At 37.5% G+C, this 7,310-nt stretch overlaps 1 long non-coding RNA gene across 1 annotated transcript in view; it reads left to right on the top strand.

The window, feature by feature from the left end:
* The first annotated feature begins 1,938 nt into the window (after nt 1–1,938).
* LOC102467994 (uncharacterized) overlaps nt 1,939–7,310 on the top strand; it is a 6,995-nt gene continuing 1,623 nt past the window's right edge. The window contains exons 1-2 of the long non-coding RNA XR_336680.1: nt 1,939–2,164; nt 5,407–5,479. This is a non-coding gene — a long non-coding RNA (uncharacterized LOC102467994). The remainder of the gene's footprint in view (nt 2,165–5,406; nt 5,480–7,310) is intronic.

Below are 7,310 nucleotides of genomic sequence, written 5' to 3' on the forward strand. Positions count from 1 at the left end.
GAAGGAGAAAGGTTTGTGGTGTAGCCATCACCCTTGGATGTTTTCTCACTTTTCCTCTCACTGTCTCTCCAGCGAGTACATCAGCACCAGGGCAGAAACCTTAAAAAAAAAAAAAAAGAGGAAGAGGAAGAGGAAGAGGAAGAGGAAGAGGAAGAAGAAGAAGAAGAAGAAGAAGAAGAAGAAGAAGAAGAAGAAGAGTAGGAGGAAGAAGAAGGGGCCAGCAGATGGCCTGTTGGTTATGTTGCTGGACTCCCAGGTGCCTGATCATGGTTTGAGTCCCAGACATGGTGGCTTAAAAGTCACTCTGGGCATGTGTGAGTACATGCCCAATATCCCAGGAGGAGAATAGAGGAGAAGGGATTGCAGCATGGCCATCTGATCTCTCACTTTCCTTCTCTGTCTACCTCTAGTGAGTGTATGAACACTATAACAAAAATCTAAAAATAGTGAAAAAAGATAAAAATGTTTCTTTGTGGGTTTTTTTAGAATTATTTTTTAACTTTATTTTATTTTTTAATTTTTTTTTATTTGACCAGAGAGGGACAGAGTGAGTGAGAGAGAGAGAGAGAGAGAGAGAGAGAGTGAGAGAGCACAAGCTGCCAGGTCCAGGACTTGAACCATGGCTGGCCATGTGGGAGGCCCACACCCTTAACCACCACGCCACTTGGCCCTGTTTCTATGTTCAGGAAGGAAAAGAGAATAAAAACAATCATGCACTTCAAAGGTTCTCTTTCCTTCTAGCATCTCTATTTTGTTTAGGAATTCAGAACAGGCCCTGTGTAAACCTGAACTGAGAGAAGACACACACCTCTAATGGGGAAGTTGCTGGGCATTAGGTTAAATCGGGTTCTTCATCTCCAAAGCAACATGCCAGATACTGTTATTGTTATCCGTTATTGGGTAAGGCACAGCTGATAAGAATTTGTGTCTGGAAGTTGGAAAGCATCTTAGGCATCTTTTAGAATATTATATACATTTATTCAGGTTGCTTCTTTTTGGAAGAAAAAAAGTGACTTCTCTTGTTTGATGTGTTACAAAAAAGTATGTATGTTTCATCTTTTCCCTTTATAGATCTGATCATAAATATCATGCACTCAGTTTAGATACCTGTAGCCCCTTCATTACAGACACTGATTTATTGCATTTGATATATTTTAATCACTGAGAATTATGATGAAAAATTTTATCAGGTTGTTCAAGGATGTGAGTATTGTTGGTTTTGTCTCCTTTGTACCTACCTTCCAGTAATTAGTTTTGGCAACACAACTCTAGTTGTGCATCTAGACAACCAGCAGATGAATAGCATTTGCTGGTGTGTGAATCTTGTGGTGGTCCCTGAAAGGGGTATTTTGTTGAAATTTGATTGTATTGGGTCTTTTGTTAATTAACTTATAGGAGACTTAGGAAAACTGCTTTGATATAACTGAAAACAATCAGATATTTTCTCATTGCAATAGCACAATTAAAGTAGTAGGATCATGCAAAATTTTTAGAAGGTAAAGAGGTATTTATCAACAAATTCTTGGTTCCTCGATCGACTAGCTAGAGTATAAATATCTTCCAAATGCTATTTCACAGTGATTAAAAACTTATAATATTAATAATTTACCATGTATCCTAATACACAGTCATGTTTAATTTAAAAAACAATATTTGACTATGTTTTTCTCTTTTTATAAAACAAATGTGTTTTAACAGAAACCAAGCTCACGGAAAATGTACTTATCTGGCTATGGTGTGAGGCTAGCAATTAAGACTACAGAATACAAAGCACTGGATGATACCCAAGTTAAAACTAAGTTTTTGTCTCTGTACATAATTAGAATGAAAAATTGGAGGCTCATATGCTTTTTTAAAGTGTTAATGAATGTATTCGTATATGTGCTCGTTTGAAGATAGAGACAAGTGGGCATGTTCCTCCTTAGTTTGGATTTAATTTTATGTTAAAAGAAATATATTTAACATTACTGTTCCCTAATGTCTTTAAAAATAGGAAATAGTATATAATTTTGCTTATACCCAATAGCTTCCCAACCGTTTTCAGTAACATATTATGTATGTAGAGCACACTGAGTCAATAGAAGAGGATGTTTATGGCGAATAGTGACTGGCCCAGTAACTCAGAATGGCCCTTTCTCTGCCCGGATGCCGTCCCCATAAACCTGTAAGTCACATGTGATGTAAGGTTAGGAAGCTTTGTCTAAAATATTTATTTAGAGTTCGAATGATGGATTTTTAGGTGATGTTTGTCTTGGAAATGGGATGCTAGAGGTCTATGAATTGTTGGCTCTGGTGAGATAGGTTCATCGGCCAACCCACCTATCTAGTGGTGAAAGGAGCCAGATCCCACGCATGGCCCACTGCAGTTTGAACCCCAGTGATGAAAAAACACTCTGGGCATATGTGCATATGTGCTGTAAATCCCAGTAGGAAGGGATTGCAGTGTGACCATGTCCTATTGTGGGGTACTTCTTTCCATGCAACCCAGTTTTGTCTCTTTCCAGTAAGCACACATGCTCTCTATCAATTAAAAACAACAACAACAAAAAATCAAGGCACCAGCATGTGGCACAGTGGTTAAGGTACTGGACTCCCACATGACTGACTACAGTTCAAGTCCCAGACCTGGAGGCTTGTAACTCACCCTGTGCACGTGTACGTGTGTGCCCAGAATTCTAAGAGGAGAATGAAAGAGAGAGTATTGTGGCATGGCCATCCCGCCCTGGTGGGTGATTTCTCGCTTTCTGTCTCTTTCTCTCTAGTGAGCACATGCATCCTATAGCAAAAACTCTCTCTCTCTCTCTCTCAAAAAAAAAAAGAGGTATGTGTATTAAATTTGTGATCTGTGAATCACCATTTGTAGTTATTCTGTTAATTAAATGCATGCTCTAGATGAAGAGACACTCTGGAGGCCTAACTAAACTGAAGAAGTTCTCACAACAGTTATCAAAAAGTTTTTATTACCTAATTCATCTTGAGCTGATTTATACCTGATTCTTGGTTACAAGTTTTTAATTCATTATTTTATAGACACCTAGGTATGGCTTCTTCAGCTTTCTTTTTCTGTTCAGGATATGGTCATAGAGACCCTGCCTTGATCACACTGAACTTTGGTTGCCCTTACTGAATGTGCTTCAATAAAATATGTATTACTGTAATTTAAATGCTTTTCACTAAAGAATTACTGAAAAAGTATATTAGAAATAGCAGTATCAGGGTCAGCAGGGAGTGTGGTAGTGAAGGTGTTGGACTCTCATGTGGCTGACCATGTTTTGAGTCCCAGACCTGGTGGCTTGAAAATCACACTGGCGTAGGGGGCTGGCAGGTGACATGGTGGTTAAGGGCACTGAACTCCCACATGGCCGACTGTGTTTTGAGTCCCAGACCTGGAGAATTAAAATAAATGAATAAATAAATAAGTAAGTAAGTAAAGTTAAATAAAAAATAAAAGAAAATCATGCTGACATGTGTGCTCAAAACCCCAAAGGGAGAATAGAAGAGAAGAGATAGTGGCATGGCCATCTCCCTTGAGGGAATGATTTCTCACTTTCCCTCTCACTGGCTCTCTCTGGCAAGCACACACACCCTATGGCAAAAACTAAAAAAAAAAAGAATAGTATCCTGATTTTAATTTTTCTGCCTAGCTTATGTGTATCTTTACAGTGCTTCATAATTTAGTATCCTACGGTAATGATAGTAATGTAAAAGCATTTCCTTCCTTGCTATCTTTGGAATTACAGAATTTTCTTTAAAAAATCAGGTGATTAGGGACCTGCAGGTCACACTGTGGTTAAAGACATGGCTGATTATGGTTCAAGTCCCAGCCCAGCAGCTTGAAACTCATGCCAGGCACATGTGCGTGTGTGCCCAAAATCCCAGGAAGAGAACAGAGGAGAAGAGACTGTGGCATGGCCGTCAACCCTGGGGGGTGGGTGATTTCTCACTTTCCCTCTCCCTGTCTCTCTGGCAAGTCCATATGCCCTATGGCCAAAACCTTAAGAAGAAAAAAATTAAGTGATAACATTGTATTATCCATTCAGATGTACACTAAGTTCTGTCATCCACCTGTAATCAGAAGGTATCTTTTCTCATTCCAATTGCCATTCTTATAATTCAGTTTTTATTTTTTTTCTCTGCACATGTGCGTCAATTTTCTAACTAGCCATCTCTCTGATCTTCAGTGACTTCGTTCCCTTCACGCCTTAAAGTAGATTAATCAGTCTTTTTTCAAAATGCTTTCAAAGGGAACTTCTTATGATGACTGTCTGACTTTGTGACGCTACTGGTTAAAATCCTTCACAGGTTCACTGTAATCTCCCTCATGAATTCAAGTATTATAGCAGAACAAACAAAACTGTTCACAATCTAAGGTCTTTCTGCTTTATCACTCCTCAGCCCTTTCTCATTTGTATACTCTGGTTCTGCAACACTCAACTACAGCATAATTTTCTGTTCCCTAGATGCCTTCATGCTTTGACTCCATGCTAAGACTTCATGAGCTGTACTGCTTTTATCCTTGAGCATATGCTGTTCCTTCTGCCTATAACCCTCCTCTCTCCTCCTGACTCTTCTCCTTCACGTAAGGCCTGCACATCTTTTAAAACTCATATGCCAGTATTATCTTGGAGATGCCCATTTTCCTTCTGTGTTAGAGGTTGATTTTGCCTTTTCTGTATCTCATGTATTTCTGCACCATTTTTTTACAGAAAAGTTTTGCACACTGTATTAAAATTGTTTATTCATCTCTGTCCTTTTCTAATAGATAGTATCTGTGTCTTTGTGTCTCTCTCACTGGGGTCAATTGCATCAGGCATCATAGTAGGCAGGCAGCAGGTGTTTGCCTGAGGAATGAATGATTCAGAGGAAAAAGAACACTGCATCAAGCACCGGGCTATTCATTTGTAGTCCTAGAGATCCAGAGCTCCCAAAGAGTAAGAAGGGAAAAGTCTAATAATTTCTGGTTATAAAATAAAATTTGACTATGAAATAGGGACCAGCGATGGTGTAATGGTTACATCACTGGACTCCTATATAGTTGACAGAAGTTTGCTTCCCAGACACAGTGGCTTAAAACTCATGCTGGGTAGGTCTGCATGCTTGTAAAGGATCTCAAGAGAAGAGTAGAGAAGGTATTGTGTCATGACCTTCCCCCCGGGAGGGGATTTCTTGCTTTCTGTCTTTCTCTGTCTCTCCAATGAGCGCACATGTCCTATAGCAAAAATCTCTCACCAACAAAAAAAGGAAATTCAAGTCTATGCATATGCATGTATCATTACATTTTTCCATGAAAGAAAGACAAAGTAAAATAATGGCACTTAATTTTATTGTGAGTTTTCCTAATTTTTATTGCATGTTATTTTCTCAGTCTGAATTTTTTTTTATTTTGTTTTCGTCTCTAAAACATAGCTGTTACTGAAACTGCTGTAGAAGATGAAACTGAAGCCCATGAAGTTCAAGGGTTTCTCTTTGGAAAACTAAAGTAGGTATAAATTTAAGTAAAATTGGTATTGCTCTATTTTTTGTTTTTATCTGAATTAATTCAATATGTTGTGTTAGAATATGTTTCACATTTCATTTTTATATACATGTAGGTTTTATTTATTACAAAATAGCACACTGCTAATGTCAAAAAGCTAAAGAAACCAAGAAAGCACAAAATTGAAAAACAAACACCACTAACTCCCCAACTGAGAGAGAACTATTACTGTCATAATGTTTTGGTGTATGTCATTCTAATTTTTCTGTGCATGCTTTTATATCATCAACTAAATACATACATAGCATATTGTTTTGCACCGCAGAACCATACCATGGAACTGCTGTTTTCACGTCTTATAGGGTATTTTATCATTTACCAAAATAGTCCCATGGCATAGGACTTTAAGTTATTTTCCCACTTTTTTTTTTTAGGTTTACTTATTTTTTACTTCCATGAGAGGGTGGGGGAAGGAGGAACCCCTAAGAGGATCTTCTTGTCACAGTCCTCTCCCAGTCTCAGCTGGCCCAGATCGTAGGCATAAACCTGCTTGTACAGAGAGACCTTGGTATGTGAATACAGAACCTTCCCAGGCGGGTTCTGCATCGTGGAGTGCTAAGTTACTGCTGTGCCACCACGTATGACTTGTATTTTCCTACTTCATAGAATTTTTTTGTGCACAAATTTGTGCATATCTTATTTTCCCAAGCACAAATTACAGGGGAAAAAGAATGATCTCAAAATATGTGTACTTATTAAAATCTTTGATACCGATTCCCAATTTTCTGTCATCGAATTTTACTAATATTTAGACTCAGAACACACCATGTGAATGTGTCCATTTCTCAGAACTTTATTAACCACTGGCACTACTGTTTAAATCTTTGTTGATTCAATAGGTGAAATGGTATTTCTTTTTCTCTTAAATTCTAATTTTAATTCACTAGACTTAACCATTTTGTAATCTGTAGTCAAAATCAATCAAATATTGGCAATTTATTATCACAAGGATTACCTTTTTAAAATATATTAGGTTGTCAGAAAAGTCATGACATATTTTTCTATGTTTTTCTATGCAAAAGCATCATGACTTTTCCAACAATCCAGTACTTATTGGCTTTTGAGTTTCTTCTTGAGTGAATTGTTTATTCCTAACATTTGTGAATTTTTTCTTCCTTACCTCCATTTTTATTATTTATAACAGCTCTCTATATAATAATAGTTCTGAACCTTTTGCCATATGTTGAATTATTTAAAGTTTGCATTTTATTTTCATATTAATCTTAAAGATGGAAATTTGTTCATTAATTAGATTTAACTATTCTATTTAGGAAATTGAATTGGGATTTGTTTTCTTTTTTTTTTTATTTATATACAGATTTTTGCTATAGGGGCATATGCACTTACCAAAGATGACAGAAAGCAAGCAATCTCCTCCCAGGGGTGATGGCCACACCCTCAATCCCTTCTCCATTCTCCTCTCAGGATTTTGGGCATGCATGCACACACGTCCAGTGTGAGTTTTAAGCCGCTGGGTCTGGGACTTGAGCCATAGTCTACTACGTGGGAGTCCGGCAGCGTAACCATTATGCCATCTGCTGGTCCTGGGATACCATTTCTAACACTCAGGCTACATCTCTAGAATAATTTTTTTTTAAAAAATTAAAGATTTTGATCCACGTGTTAGGTCACTGTTACATGCAGTGCTCCTTTAGTTTTCTCTTTGGAAAACTAAAGTTAGTCTGAATTTAAATGAAATTAGTATCACTCTGCCCTTCTGTTTTTAAAGGAATCAGGTCAGTATGCAATGTTGGCATTTGTCTTACATTTTTTT

The sequence above is a fragment of the Tupaia chinensis genome, unplaced genomic scaffold (genome assembly GCF_000334495.1).
Source record: "Tupaia chinensis unplaced genomic scaffold, TupChi_1.0 Scaffold141356_1, whole genome shotgun sequence".
Taxonomy (NCBI): Eukaryota; Metazoa; Chordata; class Mammalia; order Scandentia; family Tupaiidae; genus Tupaia; species Tupaia belangeri.